The sequence below is a fragment of the Oncorhynchus mykiss genome, chromosome 5 (genome assembly GCF_013265735.2).
Source record: "Oncorhynchus mykiss isolate Arlee chromosome 5, USDA_OmykA_1.1, whole genome shotgun sequence".
In the NCBI taxonomy this organism is placed as follows: Eukaryota; Metazoa; Chordata; class Actinopteri; order Salmoniformes; family Salmonidae; genus Oncorhynchus; species Oncorhynchus mykiss.
This window is the reverse complement of record NC_048569.1, coordinates 76,600,090-76,623,802: the sequence shown is the minus strand read 5'-3', so window position 1 is coordinate 76,623,802 and position 23,713 is coordinate 76,600,090. Positions and strand designations below refer to the sequence as shown.

Sequence of the window (23,713 nt, the reverse complement as noted above, 5' to 3'; positions counted from 1 at the left end):
TCACCAACAGAAAACTGCCCACGGCACAGGCCGAGACGTGAAACAAACTACCTCAGCCCAGGCCAAAGCTGGCAAAATGTTCATCAACTCCTGCCTTGTCAACAGACATCCCTCAAACAAACAAAAAAAAATGATATGTCAGTCAGGTGGCTAGCTAGCTAGCTAGTTCAAGGGCTCTAGCTACTGTTAGCCAGATAGCTAGCTAACATTAGCTATAACTAGCTGGCTAGAAGGAAGAAGTTAGAACCTAACGTTAAAAGGAGCCTGACCTAAGCAGGAGCAGTTGACTGAAATTAAGATAGCTATAATCTTAACAAAAGACAGGATAAATAAATCCTCATAACAGAATACATTTGCTTTACTATCCAGGTTTCCATCCAACTGTTTTATGCGAGTAAAATACATTCCGGATTTTAAAAAATGTAATGACATGTCTGATGGAAACAGTAAATTTTTGGTAAACTTTACAGATTGTTGACAAAACAAAATAGCCAGACAAGGTAGTATCTTTTTGTCTGGGTAAAATTAATTATGCGAGAAATGCTTTTAATGTGCAAATATTGATATAATAACCATCATATCGAAGTAAACTTAGAGTCATGTGATGACGTGTGGTCCTCCCACCTCGAGAAGTCTTATAAGGCTAAAGAGCAGCAGTAAAATAACAATAGCGAGACTATATACAGGGGGGTACCGGTACCGGTTAGTCGAGGTAATTGAAGTAATATGTACATGTAGGTAGAGTTATTAAAGTAACTATGCATAGATGATAACAGAAAGCAGCAATGGTGTAAAGGGGGGAGGGGGGCAATGAAAATAGTCTGGGTAGCCATTTGATTAGATGTTCAGGAGTGGCTTGGGGGTAGAAGCTGTTTAGAAGCCTCCTGGACCTAGGCTTGGCACTCCGGTACCGCTTGCTGTGCGGTAACAGAGAGAACTGTCTATGACTAGGGTGGCTGGAGTCTTTGAAAATATTTAAGGCCTTCCTCTGACACCGCCGGTATAGAGGTCCTGGACGGTAGGAAACTTTGTCCCAGTAATGTACTGGGCCGTACGCACTACCCTCTGTAGTGCCTTGCGGTTGGAGGCTGAGCAGTTGCCATAACAGGCAGTGATGAAATCAGTCAAGATGCTCTCGATGGTGCATCTGTAGAACCTTTTGAGGATATGAGGACCCATGCCAAATCTTTCCAGTCTCATGAGGGGGAATAGGTTTTGTCATACCCTCTTCATGACTGTCTTGGTGTGCTTGGATCATGTTAGTTTGTTGGTGATGTGGACACCAAGGAACTCGAAGCTCTCAACCTGCTCCACTACAGCCCCGTCAATGAGAATGGGGGTGTGCTCTGTCCTCTTTTTTCTGTAGTCCTCTTTTTCCTTCCACTCCTACGTTGTCTTGGCTGTGTGCTTAGGGTTGTCCTGTTCGAAGGTGAACCTTCGCCCCAGTCTGACGTCCTGAGTGCTCTGAGTACCCAGTCCCTGCCATTGAAAAACATCCCCACACCATGATCTTGCCAACACCATGCTTCACGATAGGGATGGTGCCAAGTTTCCTCCAGATGTGATGCTTGGCATTCAGGCCAAAGTGTTTAATCTTGGCTTCATCAGACCAGGGAATCTTCTTTCTCATAGTCTGATAATCCTTTAGGTGACTTTTGGCAAACACCAAGAGTGCTGTCATGTGCCTTTTACTGACGAGTTGCTTCCGTCTGGGCACTCTACCATAAAGGCCTTATTGGTGGAGATGGTTGTCCTTCGAGAAGATTCTCCCATCTCCACAGAGGAACTCTGGAGCTCTCTCAGTGACCATCAGGTTATTGGTCACCTCCATGACCAAGGCCCTTCTCCCCTGATTGCTCAGTTTGGCCAGGCGGCCAGCTCTAGAGTCTTGGTGGTTCCAAACAAATTTGTTTTAAGAATGATGGAGGCCACTGTTTTCTCAGGGACCTTCAATGCTGCAGAATCGTTTTGGAAACCTTCACCAGATCTGTGCCTCAACACAATCCTGTCTCTGAGCTCTATGGACAATGTTACTTAGTTACTTGCACTGTCAACTGTGGGACCTTATATAGACAGGTGTGTGCCTTTCCAAATAATGTCCAATCAATTCTATATACCACAGGTGGACTCCAATCAAGTTGTAGGAACATCTCAAGGATGATGAATGGAAACAGCATGCACCTGAGCTCAATTTCGAGTCTCATAGCAAAGGGTCTGAATACTTATGCAAGCATTTCTTTAAAAAATATGTTTTTGCTTTGTCATTATCAGGTAGTGTTATTGATGAGAAAAAATATATTCAATACATTTTATAATAAGGCTGCACCATAACAAAATGGGGAAAATGTTAAGGGGTCTGAATACTTTCCGAATGCATTGTTTATGGAGCTATGCTAGTAGCATCATCAAGGCCTTATAAGTGTATGCCTCTCATGCCTACAATGACTCATAATTTACTATCCCTGATTTAAAAAGAGCTCCACCAACTGGTGGTGATCTCCAAAATAGTTAAATTACAGTCGAAGTCGGAAGTTTACATACACCTTAGACAAATACATAAACTCAGTTTTCACAATTCCTGACATTTAATCAGAGTAAAAAAATTCCCTGTCTTAGCTCAGTTAGAATCACCACTTTATTTTAAGAATCTGAAATGTCAGAATAATAGTAGAAAGAATAATTGATTTAAACTTTTATTTCTTTCATCACATTCCCAGTGGGTCAGGAGTTTACATACACTCAATTAGTATTTGGTAGCATTGTCTTTACATTTTTTTTACTTGGGTCAAACATGTCGGGCAGCCTTCCACAAGCTTCCCACAATAACTTGTATGAACTTTGGCCCATTCCTCCTGACAAAGATGGTGTAACTGAGTCAGGTTTGTAGGCCTCCTTGCTCCACATGCTTTTTCAGTTCTGCCCACACATTTTCTATACGGTTGAGGTCAGGGCTTTGTGATGGCCACTCCAATACCTTGACTTTGCTGTCCTTAAGCCACTTTGCCACAACTTTGGAAGTATGCTTGGGATCATTGTCCATTTGGAAGACCCATTTGCGACCAAGCTTTAACTTCCTGACTGATGTCCTGATGACATATATTTTGTGAAGTGCACCAGTCCCTCCTGCAGCAAAGCACCCCCACAACATGATGCTGCCACCCCCGTGCTTCACAGTTAGGATGGTGTTCTTCGGATTGCAAGCCTCCCCCTTTTTGCTCCAAACATAACGATGGTCATTATGGCCAGACAGTTCTATTTTTGTTTCATCAGACCAGAGGACATTTCTCCAAAAAGTATAATCTTGTCACTATATGCAGTTGCAAACCGTAGTCTGTCGTTTTAATGGCGGTTTTGGAGCAGTGGCTTGTTCCTTGCTGAGCGGCCTTTTAGGTTATGTCTATATAGGACTCGTTAGATGCATTTCTACCTGTTTGCCCCAGCATCTTCACAAGGTCTTTTGCTGTTGTTCTGGGATTGATTTGCACTTTTCACACCAAAGTACGTTAATCTCTAGGAGACAGAACGCATCTCCTTCCTGAGCGGTATGACGGCTGCGTGGTCCCATGGTGCTTATACTTGCATACTATTGTTTGTACCTTCAGACATTTGGAAATTGCTCCCAAGGATGAACCAGACCTGTGGAGGTCTACAATTTTTTCTGAGATCTTGGCTGATTTCTTTTGAATTTCCCATGGTTTCAAACAGAGGCACTGAGATTGAAGGTAGGCCTTGAAATACATCCACAGGTACACCCCCAATTGACTCAAATGATGTCAATTAGCCTATCAGAAGCTTCTAAAGCCACCATCCAAGCTGTTTAAAGGCACAGTCAACTTAGTGTATGTGAACTTCTGACCCACTGGAATTGTGATACAGTGAATAATAAGTTAAATAATCTGTCTGTAAACAATTGTTGGAAAAATTACTTGTGTCATGCGAAAGTAGATGTCCTAACCGACTTGCCAAAACTATAGTTTGTTAACTTCTTATGGGCAGGTAGGACGGTAGCGTCCCACCTGGCCAACATCCGGTGAAATTGCAGAGGGCGAAATTCAAACTACAGAATTATAAATATTTAACTTTCATAAAATCACAAGTGTAATACATCAAAATCAAGCTTAACTTCTTGTTAATCCAGCCGCTGTGTGCGAAAGCACACCATGCGATTATCTGAGGACAGTGCTCTGCATACAAAAGCATGAAAAACATATTTCAACCAGGCAGGTGCGCCGCGAAAGTCAGAAATAGCGATATAATAAATGCCTTACCTTTGATGATCTTCTTCTGTTGGCACTCCAAAAGGTCCCAGATACATCACAAATGGTCCTTTTGTTCGATAATGTCCTTCTTTATATCCATAAAAACTCAGTTTAGCTGGTGCGCTTCAGTCAATAATCCACCCAGTTTCCCTCCATCAAAATGCATACAAAATTAATCACAAACGTTACTAATAAGCTTTTCCAAACAAGTCAAACAACCTTAGGTACCCTAATACGTAAATAAACAATAAAATTTAAGATGGAGAATCGTTATTGTCTTTACCGAGAAAAATACCAAAGAACGCGCTCTCTTATACAGGCTTGGAAACACTACAGCCAAAATGCGAGCCACCTAGAAAAACTACAATTTCTGGCTCATTTTTCCAAAGACCAGCATGAAACTCTTTCTAAAGACTGTTGACATCTAGTGGAATCCCTAGGAACTGCAATCTGGGAGGATTTCGCCTTATAATAAATTATTGAAATTATTATTATAATAAATTATTGAAATTATTATTATAATAAATTATTGAAAACAGTGGCAGGCTGAAATTATTATTTTTTCGATGGTTTGTCCTCGGGATTCGCCTGCCATATCAGTTATGTCATACTCACAGACACTGGAAACTTTAGAGTGTTTTCTATCCAAATCTACAAATTATATGCATATCCTAGCCTCTGGGCCTGAGTAACAGGCAGTTTACTTTGGGCAAGCTTTTCATCCGGACGTGAAAATACTGCCCCCTACTCAAGAGAGGTTAACAAGAAATTTGTGGAGTGGTTGAAAAACGAGTTTTAATGACTCCGACCTAAGTGTATGTAAATCTCCGACTTCAACTGTAGGTACAATTGTCCCAGCGCCTCTGTTAGAAGGTGTGCCAATACCAGTAGGAGACGGATGCACAGAAAACATTTTATTTCACACACACACCAACATAGCAAGAGGGGACTGGTAATAGTGGTAGTGCTGGTGGTATCTGTAATAGAACAGAAGATAGAGAGTATGCATGTAGAATAGGCATAGATAAAGATATAGGCCTCTAGTGACCAAAAGGCCATTTTAGCATAAGCAGCGCCATTGAGGGCGTCCACCATTTTAAAATTGTCAAAGAAGTCAACTGGGTTGGGATTCCTATGGGTTGTAGCCTCATTAGCACTGCCCATGCTGTCACAAATCCTATAATGGTACAGATATAAAGATGAGTCCTCTATTTTAAACATAACACTCAATATAAACAATATAGCAGTGGGCTAGCACGTTAGGCCAGGGGCTTGTAAACTAGGTACAGTACAAGGCATACAGGGAAGCTACAATTAGCAAGGCTAACAGCGATGGCTACCAGGGAAAAGAGCTACCATTGACCAAAGGACTAAGACGGCACACAGAAGGACAATATACAATAGCAGATAGCTTAGGGCTAGTATGCTATGTGACTATGCTATGTAAACAACAAAAGGCCATGGGGCAGCCATCACAACACAGCAGCCATCTTGAGGCCTATATGATCAAGCCTGGGGTGTATTCATTCTGCCAATTCTGTTGCAAAATGTTTCTTAAGCGGAAGCAAGCAGAATGAAACAGGGATGGACCTACCTGAATTTGTACAATAGAAACTCGTTTTGCTTTGTTTGCTTCCATTTGGTTCTTAAACGGTAAACGATTTCCATAATGACTACACCCCCGTAGACCTACTGGCTGGCCTAAACATAAACAAGCAGTTTTCAATACACCCACACCCAGCAAAGTCCACTTACTATATCATGGACGCACGCACTAACACTAGCGTGTGTTGTCAGAGTCCAGGGCTCTGGAAAAAGGTTAGTTGGGTGTGTCCCAGCTGTTGGTGTGCAGGGCAGAGGTTTATAAGAGAGCTCCTCACTCTGCCACTGCTTGCTGAAGACTGAGAGAAAGTGGCAGGAATTGGGTATCTGTGACCCCAGATGACTGGCTGTGATTGGCTGACCCCACAGTTGAATAAGGCAACCCTAGCAACCTGGCCTGGCAACAGAGGTGTGAAGTGCAAGTTTAGGCCCCTTAGGCTCCAGTGGGAGTGGGGGGCCTACTTTGTGCAGTTAGAAGTCCCAAAGTTGTGCCTCTTTGTCCCAGTTTCTTTCTCTCTCTCTTTCTCTCTCTCTCTCTCCTAGACTTCTAGTCATGTGTCCTTCAGACACAAATAGTCAAAACATATAATGTGCAATTTACTATATAAAGTCCATAGTTTCAGCTTAAAGCTGCAATATGTAACTTTTGGGTGACAGACCAAATGCACATAGAAAGGTGAGTTATAGATCTTCACGTTAAAGTCTATGAAGTGGTAGATGTGTTCTATGTGCACTATTTCTATGCATCCTGTTTTTAAGTTCAGTTTTTTTTAAATCTTTTACATTTCGTTTTTTATACCAGCTTTAAACAGCTAAAAATAAAATACTATATTTTGGGTTGTTGCAGCAGTTTACATGGTACAATGATTATCTACACTTGTTTTGTCACAGAAACTGAAATAAGGTGAAATATTAGGTGCAAAACACACTAAACAGAAAATAATCACCCATAACTCATAACCCATAACACAAAGGTGAAAACAGGCTGCCTAAGTATGGTTCTCAATCAGGGACAACGATTGACGGCTGCCTCTGATTGATTTGACCATACCAGGCCAAACAGAGAAATACCAAATAATAGAAAAAAGAACATAGACTGCCCACCCAACTCACGCCCTGACCATACTAAAACAAGTGCGTGACGCACTGCTCATAAAGCAAATGTACAACTTTTATTATTAAAAAACATAAAATATCGTCATACTGTACATTTTTGGGAAAATACTGTGATATAATATTTTGGCCATATCGCCCAGCCCTAATAGCATGTATAAGGAAGCAACTGAAGAATTAACAGATTTATCATATTCTAGAAAGAAGATTAGCAAACTAGATGGTCATTGTTTGACAGTAATTTTCATTTTGTTCTTGAATGCTTCCATTTGAAATCAGGACAAAGAAAAACCATGATATTGGGGATTTTCACGAAATGTAATCCATAGAAGGGTCCTTTGGAGGAAGGATTGTTGACATATACACTAAGTGTACAAAATATTATCCATGACACAGACTGACCAGGTGAATCCAAGAGAAAGCTATGATCCCTTATTGATGCCACTTGTTAAATCCACTTCAATTAGTGTAGATGAAGGGGAGGAGACAGGTTAAAGAAGGATTTATAAAGCCTTGATACAATTGAGACATTAATTGTGTATGTGTGCCATTCGGAGGGTGAACGGCCAAGACACAATATTTAAATTCCTTTGAACGGGGTATGGTAGTAGGTGCCAGGTGCACCGGTTTGTGTCAAGAACTGCAACGCTGCTGTGTTTTTCATGCTCAACAGTTTCCCTTGTGTATCAAGAAGTGTCCACCACCCAAAGGATATCCAGCCAAATTGACACAACTGTTGGAAACATTGTCGTCAACATGGGCCAGCATCCCATTAATGTGTATGTAGTCTTCAGCACTAAACAACTCTATCAAAACATGTCTCAAGAGTGCTACAGAAAAATATTTTTGTACATCAAATAACAGTAAAATTTTAGCACTTTCAAGCCAAAAATGTGATATTTTTGTTATAGATGTTTCTATAAGCCAAAATATGAATTTATCTGTAGTGGGGATTTAGAGCATCCAGACCAGGCCTGGTCTAAGGGATGGCTTACTCTGGAGATTCCTTCAATATTTTTATAATTACAAGACTGCTCTGAAACAGAGACCTTGGTCTCAGCATGACTCTGTTTTAAAATAAAGGTTCAATTAAAAACAGCTGCACTGTTTTAAATAGACCACCATGCCAGTAAAAAACAATCATCTTTACCCAGGGTTGGTCAGCATACAACTTTGTCTGAAAGTCACAGACAGATTCTGAGTATTTCACTGTGGAGACTATACAGTACTACTAACATCTCTAATTGTACTTCACAATATTGAGTATGTTTACATGCAGAATAATAATTAGATGTTAAACTGATTGTAGCAGTAGGCCCAGTATTGAAATAGTCATGTTAACACCTTACCTTGCTTATCTTAATTGGCATAAGGTTAAAATTGAAGTAAGCATAAGCCGATTAAAACATCTAGTTTTCTAAGCAATCTTTCAAATTATTAGGACATGTAAACAGCTTAATTGGCATTCCAGCTGTGTATTTCATCTACACATATGCCAGCACCGTTAGCAAAGCCTCCCTTTTATGAGTGAAGTGATTTCGGAAAAACTGAAATAGTTTTCACATACAAACCTTATATGTCCCAACTCAGAATCAAAAAGGTTTCGCAAAAATAACATGGTCACTGTGGTAGAATTTTTATTTTGATTGTCGATGTTCTGCATTCATCAAAAGTCCCATCAGGTAGCCTGATTTTTATTATATGAACTACATTAATCTGACAATCCACAATAATCATGTTATGATGTGTTTGCTCATTGTTTCTTTGAAGAGTTCATGAGTAAAAGGACCACCAAGTTAAGGAGTAAAAGGACTACCAACTTTACCCATTTCATGTAAAAAAAAAAATGTAAAACTGCTATTGGGTAAACTATAGCTACTTGAATATAACGTTGAATCTCCCTTTCTCTTAAAATCAATGTATTAAGATGATTTGACGTTCATTTATTTTTTCACAGTTATTGTCCATGGATGCCGGGTTACACTATAATACGACAATTCTGCCAGCGCTAGATCACACCCAGTCCCCAGTCAGTCCCCAGGATAACACATCCTGTTCAATATCGGTTCATTAGATATTCATTAGGACCAGGGAAAAACACTGTAGAAAACATTAGTCTCTAGGGTCCCTTTGAGAGAATAGTGGAGTGAACTTGTAACAATAGGTCTTAAATGTTAACAATAATGCAATAACGTCAGACTTACGTAGGACAAATCTTTTAAAAATAACTTGTACAATGGAAACCGGAAATATATTATAAGCTACAACTGGTAAATATTTTTCAACTGCATAATGCAAACTGCTGAGCCTATTTTCTGATCTTAAAGCAGACTGTTATCCTTGTTCAACTTCAAAACACATACTATGAATGGTCTTTCCCAAAAAACAACAACCATAAACCATCCCCTCTGGACAGGATATTGACAAACTCAAAGGTGTTAGTATTAGGCTATACAGTATAAGGCTAATCTATGGTGTGAATTCTCTGCCTCGCAAAAATAGGCACTCATTCTGCTAACCAGTTAATCATATACTCTGTGAAGCCATGGGGTGGAGAAGCAGAGGGGTAGGAAATGGGGAATAGGTGATATCATTATCCACTAGAGTAATCCCCACCACTTTCATATTTCTACCCTTTTAACAAAATAATATAGGCTAAGTGTGAGCAGTCAACTAATTGAGTTATGTGGTATATGCTAAACTCAATATCAGCACTCTTTAGTAGCAGTACCAGAGTGCAGAAGGCTCAGGTTACATGGGCTATAGACAGTAAAAATCTTTATATTTCTTAAAATAACATGGTCTCTGTGGTAGAAAGTTTATTTCGATTTCCCCATCAAGTAGCCTATTTCAGATGTGTCCATGTAAACAGGATTATTAGGTCAATTGCTGTTCTTGCAACGGATGTAAACATTAAAATCAAACTATCAAATTAATCTGACTATTCACAACAATCGTATTATTGTGTGCATGTAACTACTCATTCTAACGAAATATGCGCTATGTAAACAACATGGACCTTTACAATCAATCATAATACAATAACAAAATGTGCCTTATGCCTAATTCACATTATATCGGAGCAGTCCGTTGCATGGCGCCGGATGTCATTAATTTCAAGGGGGACCGTCGCAACGGAGTCGTATCGCAATGTTTCAGTTGAAGGCTCTGTTGAGAAACGGATGCCGCATACATATCATTTTTTACAAACTTTGAGTTGTCTTTAGTGCAGCTAGAGTCCGTCAAAAGAACAGGAATTACCAAACCACAGAACAAGATGAAAATGAGGTTTTCGGTGATGGCTTTATCGAATAAGTAGCTATGTGTAAACAATTACCCATTCCGTTAAGTGAACACTAAATTAATAGTAATGTTAAATAATACACTTTGGCTGTTAAGCAAATTACAGTGCATTCGGAAAGTATTCAGACCCCTTGACTTTTTCCACATTGATACATTATAGCCTTATTCTAAATAGCTTATGAAAAAATCTACACACAATATCCCACAATGACAAAGCAAAAATAGGCTTTTAGAAATGTTACACATTTCATAAAAATTCTAAACTGAAATATCACATTTACATAAGTATTCAGACCCTTTACTCAGTACTTTCTTGAAGCACCTTTGGCAGCAATTACAGCCTTGAGACTTTTTGGATATGACGCTCCAAGCTTGGTACACCTGTATTTGTGGAGTTTCTCCCAGTCCTCTCCACAGATCCTCTCAAGCTCTGTCAGGTTGGATGGAGAGCGTCTCTGCACAGCTATATTCAGGTCTCTCCAGAGATGTTGGATCGGGTTCAAGTCCAGGCTCTGGCTGGGCCACTCAAGGACATTCAGAGACTTGTCCCGAAGCCACTCCTGCATTGTCTTGGCTGTGTGCTTAGGGTCGTTGTCCTGTTGGAAGGTGAACCTTCGCCCCCAGTCTGAGGTCCTGAACTCTCTGGAGCAGGTTTTCATCAGGGATCTCTCTGTACTTGGCTCTGTTCATCTTTCCTTCAATCCTGACTAGTCTCCCAGTCCCTGCCACTGAAAAACATCCCCATATCATGATGCTGCCAACACCATGCTTCACCATAGGGATGATGCCAGGTTTCCTCCAGATGTGAGGCTTGTCATTCAAACCAAATAGTTCAATCTTGGTTTCATCAGACCAGAGAATCATGTTTCTTATGGTCTGAGTCCTTTAGGTGCCTTTTAGCAAACTCCAAGCAGACTGTCATATGCCTTTTACTGAGGAGTGTCTTCTGTCTGGCCACTCTACCATAAAGGCCTGATTGATGGAGTGCTGCAGAGATGGTTGTCCATCTGGAAGGTTCTCCCATCTCCACAGAGGAACTCTGGAGCTCTCTCAGAGTGACCATCAGGTTATTGATCATTACCCTGACCAAGGCTTGTGGTTCCAAACTTCTTCCATTTAAGAATGTTGGACCACTGTGTTCTTGGGGACCTTCAATGCTGCATTTTCGTGGTACTCTTCCCCAGATCTGTGCCTCGACACAATTCTCTCACAGAGCTTTACGGACAATTCCTTCAACCTCATGGCTTGGTTTTTGTTCTGACAAGCACTGTCAACTGTGGGACCTTATATAGACAGATGTGTGCCTTTCCAAATCATGTCCAATCAATTCAATTTACCACAGGTGGACTCAAATCAAGTTGTAGAAACATCTCAAGGATGATCAATGGAATCAGCATATATCCATCGGGACAATTAGTTTTTCAGTAGGACCGATTGGAGTAATGGCTACCTCTGTATTTTACGCGAGAATCTCTCTCGGAGCCACCATGTGGCCACTTACGCAATGTGGCCGCCTACGGCTATTCTTCAACAGAAATGCGTAAAACTACGTCACAATGCTGTAGACACCTTGGGGAATACGTAGAAAGCGTAAGCTCGTTGATGGCACATTCACAGCTGAATAGGGACTCATTGGAACGCAGAGCTTTCAAAACCTGGGGCACTTCCGGATTGGATTTTTCTCAGGCTTTCGCCTGCAACATCAGTTCTGTTATACTCACAGACAATATCTTTACCGTTTTGGAAACGTTAGAGTGTTTTCTATTCAAAGCTGTCAATTATATGCATATTCTAGCATCTTGTCCTGACAAAATATCCTGTTTAAAACGGGAACGTTTTTTTTCTTCCGAAAATTAAAATACTGCCCCTAGAGTCGCAACAGGTTTTAAATGAAAAGGTTTAATTTTGCAATCTCCCAAACCAAATGCGATCACTGATGAGAGACTAGACTCTACTCCATCATGTTCTGCATTGTGAGGCTTAGTCCCATGTGGCTCAGTTGGTAGATCATGGCACTTGCAATGCTAAGGTTATGGGTTCGATTCCCACGGGGGATCAGTACAAACAATAATGAAAATGTATGCACTCAATACTGTGTGTTGCTCTGTATAAGAGTGTCTGCTAAATTACTAAAATGTCAATCTTAGGCTCTCCGTAGCAGAACAAGATTGTATGAAGATGACGTACGGTGTAATGAAATAAGTCACAATGTGTACAGGGCTTGTCCCTAGTGATGTCCGTCTGACAGCCTTGGTTCTATAGTGGATGTCGATGGGTGTTTTTTAGGGCAGCTGTGTTCTTGTGGATCCAGGCTGCGTTCAGTACAAAAAATCAGAATGCAACATTCAATTAAAACGGAAATAGTGCTGTTCTGAACGACTAGTTGAAAAATGGTGAGGGGTTGGGGAACACTGTCAGAATGGGCATTGCCTTTTAAATACATCACTCATTGCTTCAAGCCACACCCCGCCACAAGAAAGGGAAAGGGGTACCTAGTCAGTTGCACAACGGAATTCATTCAATCTAAATGTGCCTTCTGCATTTAACCAGAGAGGTGCGGGGGGCTGCCTTAATCGACGTTATCAGTGCCTGGGAGCAGTTGTTGTTGGGGGTTGACTGCCTGACTCAAGGGCAGAAAGGCAGACTTTTCCACCTTGCCGACTCGGGGATTCGAACCAGTGTACCTTTCGGTTATGGCCCAACAACCTAGGCCTACCGAAGCCCGATTATGACAATACTTTTTGGGGGGTTCAAGGTTATTGTAAATAATTGTTGTTACACTATTATACGATAGTCTATAATATAAGATATACATTTAAAAAAATAACATTCCCTCTAGACAGGATATCGACAAACTCAAGGAGTTAGTCATAGGCTATACAGTATAAGGCTAATAATCTATGGTGTGAATTATCTGCCTCGTATAATAAATAGGCACTCATACAGTTAACCAGGTATTCATATGGCCTGTGAAGCCATTTCACAACTACTTTTCTCCTATTTTCTTTTTGAGAAGAGTAGGAGGGTAGAAGGGTAGGAGATGCGGGAATAGGTGATATAATTATCCAAACTTGAGAAATCCCCACCACTTTTCATATTTCTTGCCTTTAAACAAAATAATAAAGCCTAGACAAAGTGTGGGCATAAAACTAATTGAGATATGTGGTGTTTGCCTAACTCAATATTAACACTCTTCAGTAGCAGTACCAGCTAGTGCAGGAGGCTCAGGTTACATGGGCTATAGACAGGCGAAAGTTAAAATGTTTATCTATATCGCTTACCGGCAACAATGTGTAGGCTAATTTACAGTAAAACCTAAATACAGTCACAGATAATGTTACGAAATTTGCCCTATGTAAACAACATTGACCGTTACCATCATTACAATAACAAAATATTCCTTACCCTTGCTGTTCGTCCGCCTATAGGTACTGTTTTTTTAGCGTAACGGCAGCGATCATGTCATTGTGGACCAGTGCTGCGTTCAGTAGGCTACGAAAAATCGGGGTGCAACATTCAACTTAACGGAAACTGTGCTGTTCTTTATGACCAGTTGAAAACCGGGGAGGGGTTGGGGAACGCTTTCGGAATGGCTGCTTCCCTTTAAATACGTCACTAATTGCTTCAAGCCACACCCCGCCACACCCATCAAACCAAGCAAATGTAGACCTGTCGAAAGTCTGTTCAGGAACGTTGAAGATCGTTTTTGGGAAACGTGTCTTCCATTATAAACAACCACGCAATATAGCAAACATTTAATCTAATTGAACGCACCAGTGGTGTGTCCTCCGCTTTTTGTGAGCTAGCTAGTTCAATGCTAATGGAAAATTGCTTGTGGGGTAGACTGTTTTATTATCTGGAAGGCCATCTCAGATTTGTTCCAGAAAAGGAAGGACTACCCTTGATTGGTTCCAGTTAGAAAGAACCAAAGCTTTGGCAATGAAGGAAGGGATGTCAATAGTCAAGGCTGTGCACAGACCTTTTGGGGGGCAAGTTCTCAAACAAAAAATAGGTCACTCTTTGAGAAATTATTATTTTAAATTAAGAGGGTAAAGCAGCATGAGTTAAGTATTTAGCAAAAACTTTTTTGAACTGCAATAAATGATGCACTTATTATTAACAATGACCCAACACAATTCCAGTCAAAATAAAATATTGTAAAAAATACTGTAGCCATCCGTTCCTTATACACTGTAAAAATAGAAAGTCTTAAAACAACATGATTGTGTATCGAAATCATGAAAAGTAGGGACTCTGAGATCTGAGATCTTGGGAGGGTGTTTGAATGTAAACCCAATGTAAGTGGGATTACACACAGAATGTGTTTTAAAACAGAAATGCAGTACTCTGAAACACCAAAAGTGTTTTTAAGAAAGCTTTGTGAAAGCCCTTTTTGGAGTTTCATCGCATGTATAAGGAAGCATAAAAACACAAAAACTGTGTTTTTCATAAAATCAAAATACAAATGGTTTATAGCTTAAATGTTTGATGAGGCTCTATGGAGAATATTTTTTTGGTAGAATACCACCTTTAATTATTTATGCTTTATTTTGACAGATCAGAAACAGGAGAGGCAGTAAGATGGTACATTTCATAAACATTTTACCCACTCAACCACATTGCCACACTGTAAGAAATTATTCTGAGGTGAATTGAAACTGACCCCCCAAAACATAAAACATACACTGAGTGTACAAAACATTAAGAACACCTTCCTAATATTAAGTTGCACCTCCTTTAGCCCTCAGAACAGCCGCAATTCTTTGGGGCATGGACTCTATAAGTTGTCGAAAGCGTTCCACAGGGATGCTGGACCATTTTGATTCCAATGCTTCCCACAGTTGTGTCAAGTTAACTGGATGTCCTTTGGGTGGTAGACCATACTTGATACACACGGGAAACTGTTGTGAAAACCCAGCAAAGTTGCAGTTCTTGACACACTCAAACCGGTGCGCCTGGCACCTACTACCATACCCCACAATTCAATCTTTTGTTTTGCCCTTTCACCCTCTGAATGGCACACATATGTAACAGTATAACTTTAGACCGTCCCCTCGCCCATACCCGGGCGCGAACCAGGGACCCTCTGCACACATCAACAACAGTCACCCACGAAGCATCGTTACCCATCGCTCCACAAAAGCAGCGGCCCTTGCAGAGCAAGGGGAACTACTACTTCAAGGTCTCAGAGCAAGTGACGTCACCGATTGAAACGCTATTTAGCGCGCACCGCTAACTAACTAAGCTAGCCGTTTCACATCCATTACACATACACAAATCATGTCTAAATTGTCTCAAAGTTTCCCACGCCAGTGAGGTTGGGACAGACAGCTGTTTTTATGGCGTTTCTATTGGATATATGGGATCATCAAATCAAATTTTATTTGTCACATACACATGGTTAGCAGATGTTAATGCGAGTGTAGCGAAATGCTTGTGCTTCTAGTTCCGACAATGCAGTAATAACCAACAAGTAATCTAACTAACAATTCTAAAACTACTGTCTTGTACACAGTGTAAGGGGATAAAGAATATGTACATAAGGATATATGAATGAGTGATGGTACAGAGCAGCATAGGCAAGATGCAGTAGATGGTATCGAGTACAGTATATACATATGAGATGAGTATGTAAACAAAGTGGCATAGTTAAAGTGGCTAGTGATACATGTATTATATAAGGATACAGTCGATGATATACAGTATATACGTATGCATATGAGATGAATAATGTAGGGTAAGTAACATTATATAAGGTAGCATTGTTTAAAGTGGCTAGTGATATATTTACATCATTTCCCATCAATTCCCATTATTAAAGTGGCTGGAGTTGAGTCAGTGTCAGTGTGTTGGCAGCAGCCACTCAATGTTAGTGGTGACTGTTTAACAGTCTGATGGCCTTGAGATAGAAGCTGTTTTTCAGTCTCTCGGTCCCAGCTTTGATGCACCTGTACTGACCTCGCCTTCTGGATGATAGCGGGGTGAACAGGCAGTGGCTCGGGTGGTTGATGTCCTTGATGATCTTTATGGCCTTCCTGTGACATCGGGTGGTGTAGGTGTCCTGGAGGGCAGGTAGTTTGCCCCCGGTGATGCGTTGTGCAGACCTCACCACCCTCTGGAGAGCCTTACGGTTGAGGGCGGAGCAGTTGCCGTACCAGGCGATGATACAGCCCGCCAGGATGCTCTCGATTGTGCATCTGTAGAAGTTTGTGAGTGCTTTTGGTGACAAGCCGAATTTCTTCAGCCTCCTGAGGTTGAAGAGGCGCTGCTGCGCCTTCTTCACAATGCTGTCTGTGTGAGTGGACCAATTCAGTTTGTCTGTGATGTGTATGCCGAGGAACTTAAAACTTGCTACCCTCTCCACTACTGTTCCATCGATGTGGATAGGGGGGTGTTGCCTCTGCTGTTTCCTGAAGTCCACAATCATCTCCTTAGTTTTGTTGACGTTGAGTGTGAGGTTATTTTCCTGACACCACACTCCGAGGGCCCTCACCTCCTCCCTGTAGGCCGTCTCGTCGTTGTTGGTAATCAAGCCTACCACTGTTGTGTCGTCCGCAAACTTGATGATTGAGTTGGAGGCGTGCGTGGCCACGCAGTCGTGGGTGAACAGGGAGTACAGGAGAGGGCTCAGAACGCACCCTTGTGGGGCCCCAGTGTTGAGGATCAGCGGGGAGGAGATGTTGTTGCCTACCCTCACCACCTGGGGGCGGCCCGTCAGGAAGTCCAGTACCCAGTTGCACAGGGCGGGGTCGAGACCCAGGGTCTCGAGCTTGATGACGAGCTTGGAGGGTACTATGGTGTTGAATGCCGAGCTGTAGTCAATGAACAGCATTCTCACATAGGTATTCCTCTTGTCCAGATGGGTTAGGGCGGTGTGCAGTGTGGTTGAGATTGCATCGTCTGTGGACCTATTTGGGCGGTAAGCAAATTGGAGTGGGTCTAGGGTGTCAGGTAGGGTGGAGGTGATATGGTCCTTGACTAGTCTCTCAAAGCACTTCATGATGACGGAAGTGAGTGCTACGGGGCGGTAGTCGTTTAGCTCAGTTACCTTAGCTTTCTTGGGAACAGGAACAATGGTGGCCCTCTTGAAGCATGTGGGAACAGCAGACTGGTATAGGGATTGATTGAATATGTCCGTAAACACATCGGCCAGCTGGTCTGCGCATGCTCTGAGGGCGCGGCTGGGGATGCCGTCTGGGCCTGCAGCCTTGCGAGGGTTAACACGTTTAAATGTCTTACTCACCTCGGCTGCAGTGAAGGAGAGACCGCATGTTTTCGTTGCAGGCCGTGTCAGTGGCACTGTGTTGTCCTCAAAGCGGGCAAAAAAGTTATTTAGTCTGCCTGGGAGCAGGACATCCTGGTCCGTGACTGGGCTGGATTTCTTCCTGTAGTCCGTGATTGACTGTAGACCCTGCCACATGCCTCTTGTGTCTGAGCCGTTGAATTGAGATTCTACTTTGTCTCTGTACTGACGCTTAGCTTGTTTGATAGCCTTGCGGAGGGAATAGCTGCACTGTTTGTATTCGGTCATGTTACCAGACACCTTGCCCTGATTAAAAGCAGTGGTTCGCGCTTTCAGTTTCACGCGAATGCTGCCATCAATCCACAGTTTCTGGTTAGGGAATGTTTTAATCGTTGCTATGGGAACGACATCTTCAATGCACGTTCTAATGAACTCACACACCGAATCAGCGTATTCGTCAATGTTGTTGTCTGACGCAATACGAAACATGTCCCAGTCCACGTGGTGGAAGCAGTCTTGGAGTGTGGAGTCAGCTTGGTCGGACCAGCGTTGGACAGACCTCAGCGTGGGAGCCTCTTGTTTTAGTTTCTGTCTATAGGCAGGGATCAACAAAATGGAGTCGTGGTCAGCTTTTCCGAAAGGGGGGCAGGGCAGGGCCTTATATGCGTCGCGGAAGTTACAGTAACAATGATCCAAGGTCTTTCCACCCCTGGTTGCGCAATCGATATGCTGATAAAATTTAGGGAGTCTTGTTTTCAGATTAGCCTTGTTAAAATCCCCAGCTACAATGAATGCAGCCTCCGGATGAATGGTTTCCAGTTTGCAAAGAGTTAAATAAAGTTAATTCAGAGCCATCGATGTGTCTGCTTGGGGGGGGATATATACGGCTGTGATTATAATCGAAGAGAATTCTCTTGGTAGATAATGCGGTCTACATTTGATTGTGAGGAATTCTAAATCAGGTGAACAGAAGGATTTGAGTTCCTGTATGTTTCTTTCATCACACCATGTCACGTTAGTCATAAGGCATACGCCCCCGCCCCTCTTCTTACCAGAAAGATGTTTGTTTCTGTCTGCACGATGCGTGGAGAAACCCGTTGGCTGCACCGGATCATCAGATCGGGGATATGTTGTTCTTTCATTCTGAGGCTTGGTTATTATCGAGGCCTGGGAGATTTTGGAAAAATATTTTTTCAGATATTGTGAGGACCAATTATCATTTGCAATGGATGTTGAAAAAATAAACTGTTGACTTACTGTGTGAGGTGAAGAAAAAATTAAAAACTTAGCTTAATAGTGGTGAGTTAAGACAATCAGAAAACAGACATCCCCAAATGGGCACTTCCCTGCATTTGCACATAGCAGGCCAGGTAGGCCAATTTCTATACATGCTCAGGTGTGTGCTTCCTCAACGTTATCAGGACAGAGAAACCAGACACATGCCCGTTGCTCACATGGAGCACTCCAAACAAAAGACAATGCAAAAATTGACAAAACTCATAAATGATGGTCAGGAAATAAACCAAAACTTGATTCTCACAAGTGTAGCAGATTGTGAACTCTGTCATTAACACGCGCATTAACATAAATTAATGTAACCAAATGATGGGGATTAACAATACATTTACTAGACCTACTGGTGACAATAATGGGGCAGTGATAAAAATAAACAATCAAAGGGCAAACAATTCACACAATGAAAAAATGAATGCACAAGAATTGACGGGAGACCGTTGAGTGCATTCTGGAGAGCTGAGAGCATGCATTCTGGAATGGAGAGAGACCCACCATATCTTAGCCACACGTCTCCCCTTCTTCTTGTCTCAACATTTTAAATTATATTCAAGACACACAGAGCCGGCACTGGGCATAAGAATGGAAAAAAACAATGTATGTATATTTTTAAGATCTCAGTTGGGGTCTCAACTTACTGTTGAGAGTTAGAATAGTAGAATACACAAGGTGTTAGTTCGAAATTGGGTTGTGCATCATACATTTTTCCCTTGTCATGTCAGTCACTGACAGTCACTCAATTAGCCATGTCAGCTAACAATTTTTAGATTGGTAAAGTAGTCTAGCCAGCTATCTAAACATGTAGTAATCATGGCCTGATACCTACCGGTCACGCAGGGCATGTGCCCAGGGGCCCTGATCTTCAGGGAGCCCTCATTAATTTTGTTAGTCACTCTCACTCAGATATCAGTGCAGTAGAAACGGCACATTTTTTGCCACTTTTATGCTATGCATTTCTTTAGTGTTTATTGAATCTCTTTGTGCGTTAATCCATGTTTTAACAAATTATATACAGCTTGTGTTTTGTGCATTTCATTGTATGATATATTTCATATAATCTAATATGTACTTGTGTAGAATTGCAGGAAATTTGCTTTATAACTGAAAACCTGTCTCTCCACCGCATGGCAAAATGAGTGTAGTTGCAGTAAATTAGCTGTAAAACTTAAAAATGTTTCTCTGTGCCCCATTGCAAAATGTTAATTTATCTCTCCGCCATCAAGAGGGGGAGACCACAAAAATGTTTAACCCGCAAGGTGCCCAATCAAATCTCGCTTAGGGCCCCGAAAAGGCATAGAGCCGGCCCTGAAAACACATTATCTTCACAAATAGACAGCTCCAATTCAATAATCAGCTAGGCCTATTGCCAAAAGGGGCATGTGCCCGGCACAGGTAGAGCCCCATCTGTGCACGTGCCCAGGGCCGGCCCGCCCATTAGGGGCAGATTGATGAGGGCGGCAGTTTGACTGAATAAGACACACCTCCAACAACACATAAAACCAGTCACTACAACCAGTCACTACACCCAGTTACTACAAAGAACAGCCGTCCTTCCTAACTCAGATGCCGAAAAGGAAGGAAACCGCTCAGGGATTTCACCATGAGACAAATGGTGACTTTAGAACAGTTTCAGAGTTTAATGACTGTAATTGGAGAAAACTGAGGATAGATCAACACACTGTAGTTACTCAACATTACTAACCTAATTAACAGAGTGAAAAGAAGGAAGCCTGTACAGAATAAACATATTCCAAAACATGCAGCCTGTTTGCAATTAAGGCACTAAAATGTGTAAAAAAAAATTAAAAAATGTCCTGAATACAAAACATTACGTTTGAGGCAAATTCAACACAACACATCGCTGAGAACCACTCTTCAAATTCTCAAGAACGCTGGTGGCTGCATCATATTACGGGTATGCTTATCATCGACAAGGTCTAGGGAGTTTTGTAGGATGGAAATAAATGGAATAGAGCTAAGCATAGGCAAACTCCTAAACGAAAACCTGATTCCGTTTGCTTTCCAGCAGACACTGGGAGACAAATTCACCTTTCAGCAGGACAATAACTAAAACACATGGCCAAATATACACTTGAGTTGCTTACCAAGACAACACTGAATGTTGCTGAGTGGGCTGGTTACTGTTTTGACTCGAATCAGCTCAAAAATGGCTGTCTAACAATGATCAACAACTAACTTGACAGAGCTTGAAGAATTGTAAAAATAATCAATTGCAAATATTGTAAAATCCAGGTGTGCAAAGCTCTTAAGAGACTTGCCCAGGCAGACACACAGCTGTAATCGCTGCCAAATGTGATTCTAACATGTATAAACTCAGGGAGTTGAATGCTTATGTAATCCAGATATATTCGTGTTTTATATTATATTCGATATATTCGGATATTCGTGCTTTTTAATATATATATATATTATAATTTTTCTTACACTTTCACATTCCACTATGCATATTTTGTGTAGCTCTTTGACACAAAAAAGACAATTAAATACATTTTAATCCCACCTTGAACACAACAAAATATGTAAATAGTCAAGGGGGTATGAATACTTTCTGAAGGCACTACACTTTGATAAGAAAACAAAAAAGAGCTTTGATGTAAATATGGCATATTAACAAACATCCTAAAACCAGGACAAGGTCAAAGTAAAATGGACAGTATGGAACGGAAAATCAGGCTACTCACAACTGCTCTCCAGGAGGTTTACCCCGTGGGCTAAATTGTCATGATAGTCAAGGTTTCAAGCTAGTATCCATCAATTTTGTGACGAGATGATTAAATGCTTTTGCATTTCCTAATGTGTAAACACTTTGATTCCCATTGCAATTAGGCTCAGGATAACTCCTGATAAAGTTGGGTAGCTGATATTTAGCTTAATTAAATAGCCAAAATTATTAGTCACAGGAATCAGGACTAATAAAGCCAATGCAACTGCCTGTTTTACAAATGGTAGGCCTACCACGTTGATGGGAAACACAACCAAGAAACACTCTGCGTGACCCTGATTCAGCCCACTGCAGTAAAAGGTTAAATTAAATGGAATGGGTAAGCTATTGGTGGGAGAATATATAAATTAATAATGGATTTCTTGTTTGATTAAACTGCTGTTTAAGCAGTGGAAGAATGGTCAAGCTACACTACCTGATCAATAGTATGTGGACAACTGCTCATCGAACATCTCATTCCAAAATCATGGGCATTAATATGGAGTTGGTCCCCCTTTGCTGCTATACCAGCCAACACTCTTCTGGGAAGGCTTTCCACTAGATGTTGGAACATTGCAGCGGGGATTTGCTTCCATTCAGCCACGAGCATTAGGTTGGGCCGATTAGACCTGGCTCGCAGGCGGCGTTCCAATTCATCCCAAAGGTGTTTGACGGGGTTGAGGTCAGGGCTCTGTGCAAGCCAGTCAAGTTCCGATCACAACAATCACAAAAAAAAGTTTCTGTAAGTTTCCGCGCTTTGTGCACGGGGGCATTGTCATGCTGAAACAGGAAAGGGCCTTCTCCAAACTGTTGCCTCAAAGTTCGAAGCACAGAATCATCTAGAATGTCATTGTATGCTGTAGCGTTAAGATTTCTCTTCCCTGGAAATATGGGGCCTAGCCCGAACCATGAAAAACAGCCCCAGACCATTGTTTCTCCTCCACCTAACTTTACAGTTGGAACTATAGAGTTCTCCTGGCATCCTCCAATCCCATATTCGTCCATTGGACTGCCAGATGGTGTGATTCAGTACTGCAGAGAACGCATTTCCACTGCTCCAGAGTCCAATGGCGACGAGCTTTACACAACTCCAGCCGATGACTGGCATTGTGCATGGTGATCTTAGGCTTATGTACAACTGCTCGCCCATGGTAACCCATTTGATGAAGCTCCCGGCGAACAGTTCTTGCGCTGACGTTGCTTCCAGAGGCAATTTGGAACTCGAATGTGAGTGTTGCAACCGAGGACAGACAATTTTTACACAAAACGTGCTTCAGCACTTGGTGGTCCCGTCCTGTGAGCTCGTGTGGCCTACCACACAGCTGAGCTGTTGTTAATCTTAGACATTTCCACATCACAATAACAGCACTTACAGTTGACTGGGGCAGCTCTAGCAGGGCAGAAATTTGACGAACTGACTTGTTGGAAAGGTGGCATTCTATGACGGTGCCACGTTGAAAGTCACTGAGCACTTCAGTAAGGCCATTCTACTGCCAATGTTTGTCTATGAAGATTGCATGGCTGTGTGCTTGATTTTATACATCTGTCAGCAACGGGCCTGGCTTGAAATAGCCAAATCCACTTGTAGGTGTGTCCACATACTTTTGTAAATATAGTGTATCTCTAGGAGCTGATCCGTTGTAAGTATAGAGGAATAATTATAATGCTAAGGTAAGATTTGAATGGAGAAAGCTGATCTGAGAGCAGCCCTGCCTTTCTTTCGATCCTATCAGTATCAACCCAATGTTGGGGAATAAAACAGCCATCACTAACACAGAGAGGTTGCTGCCTACATACAGACTTGAAATTATTGGCCACTTTAATAAATGGATCACTAGTCACTTTAATAGTGCCACTTTAATAATGTTTATATACCTTGCATTACTCATCTCATTTGTACAGTTCAAGTCGGAAGTTTACATACACCTTAGCCAAATACATTTAAACTTAGTTTAACACAATTCCTGACATTTAATCCTAGTACAAATTCCCTGTCTTAGGTCAGTTAGGATCACCACTTTATTTTAAGAATGTGAAATGTCTGATTAAAGTAGACATAATGATTTATTTCAGCTTTAATTTCTTTCATCACATTCCTAGTGGGTCAGAAGTTTACGTACACTCAATTAGTATTTGGTAGCATTGCCTTTAAATTGTTAACTTGGGTCAAGTGTTTCG

General features: G+C 41.6%; 1 protein-coding gene across 5 annotated transcripts in view; it reads right to left on the bottom strand.

The window, feature by feature from the left end:
• The window catches only part of LOC110524593 (volume-regulated anion channel subunit LRRC8C), a 29,510-nt gene extending 15,676 nt beyond the window's left edge, over window positions 1–13,834 (bottom strand). For 2 of the 5 annotated variants that reach the window (XM_036978428.1, XM_036978432.1), the window contains exon 1: window positions 13,683–13,834. The gene's annotated coding sequence lies outside the window, so the exon portion shown is untranslated. Of the gene's footprint in view, window positions 1–6,014; window positions 6,171–13,682 lie in introns of those variants that run through there. The other 3 variants (XM_036978431.1, XM_036978430.1, XM_036978429.1) reach the window with 3 other exon arrangements.
• Window positions 13,835–23,713: the final 9,879 nt, after the last annotated feature.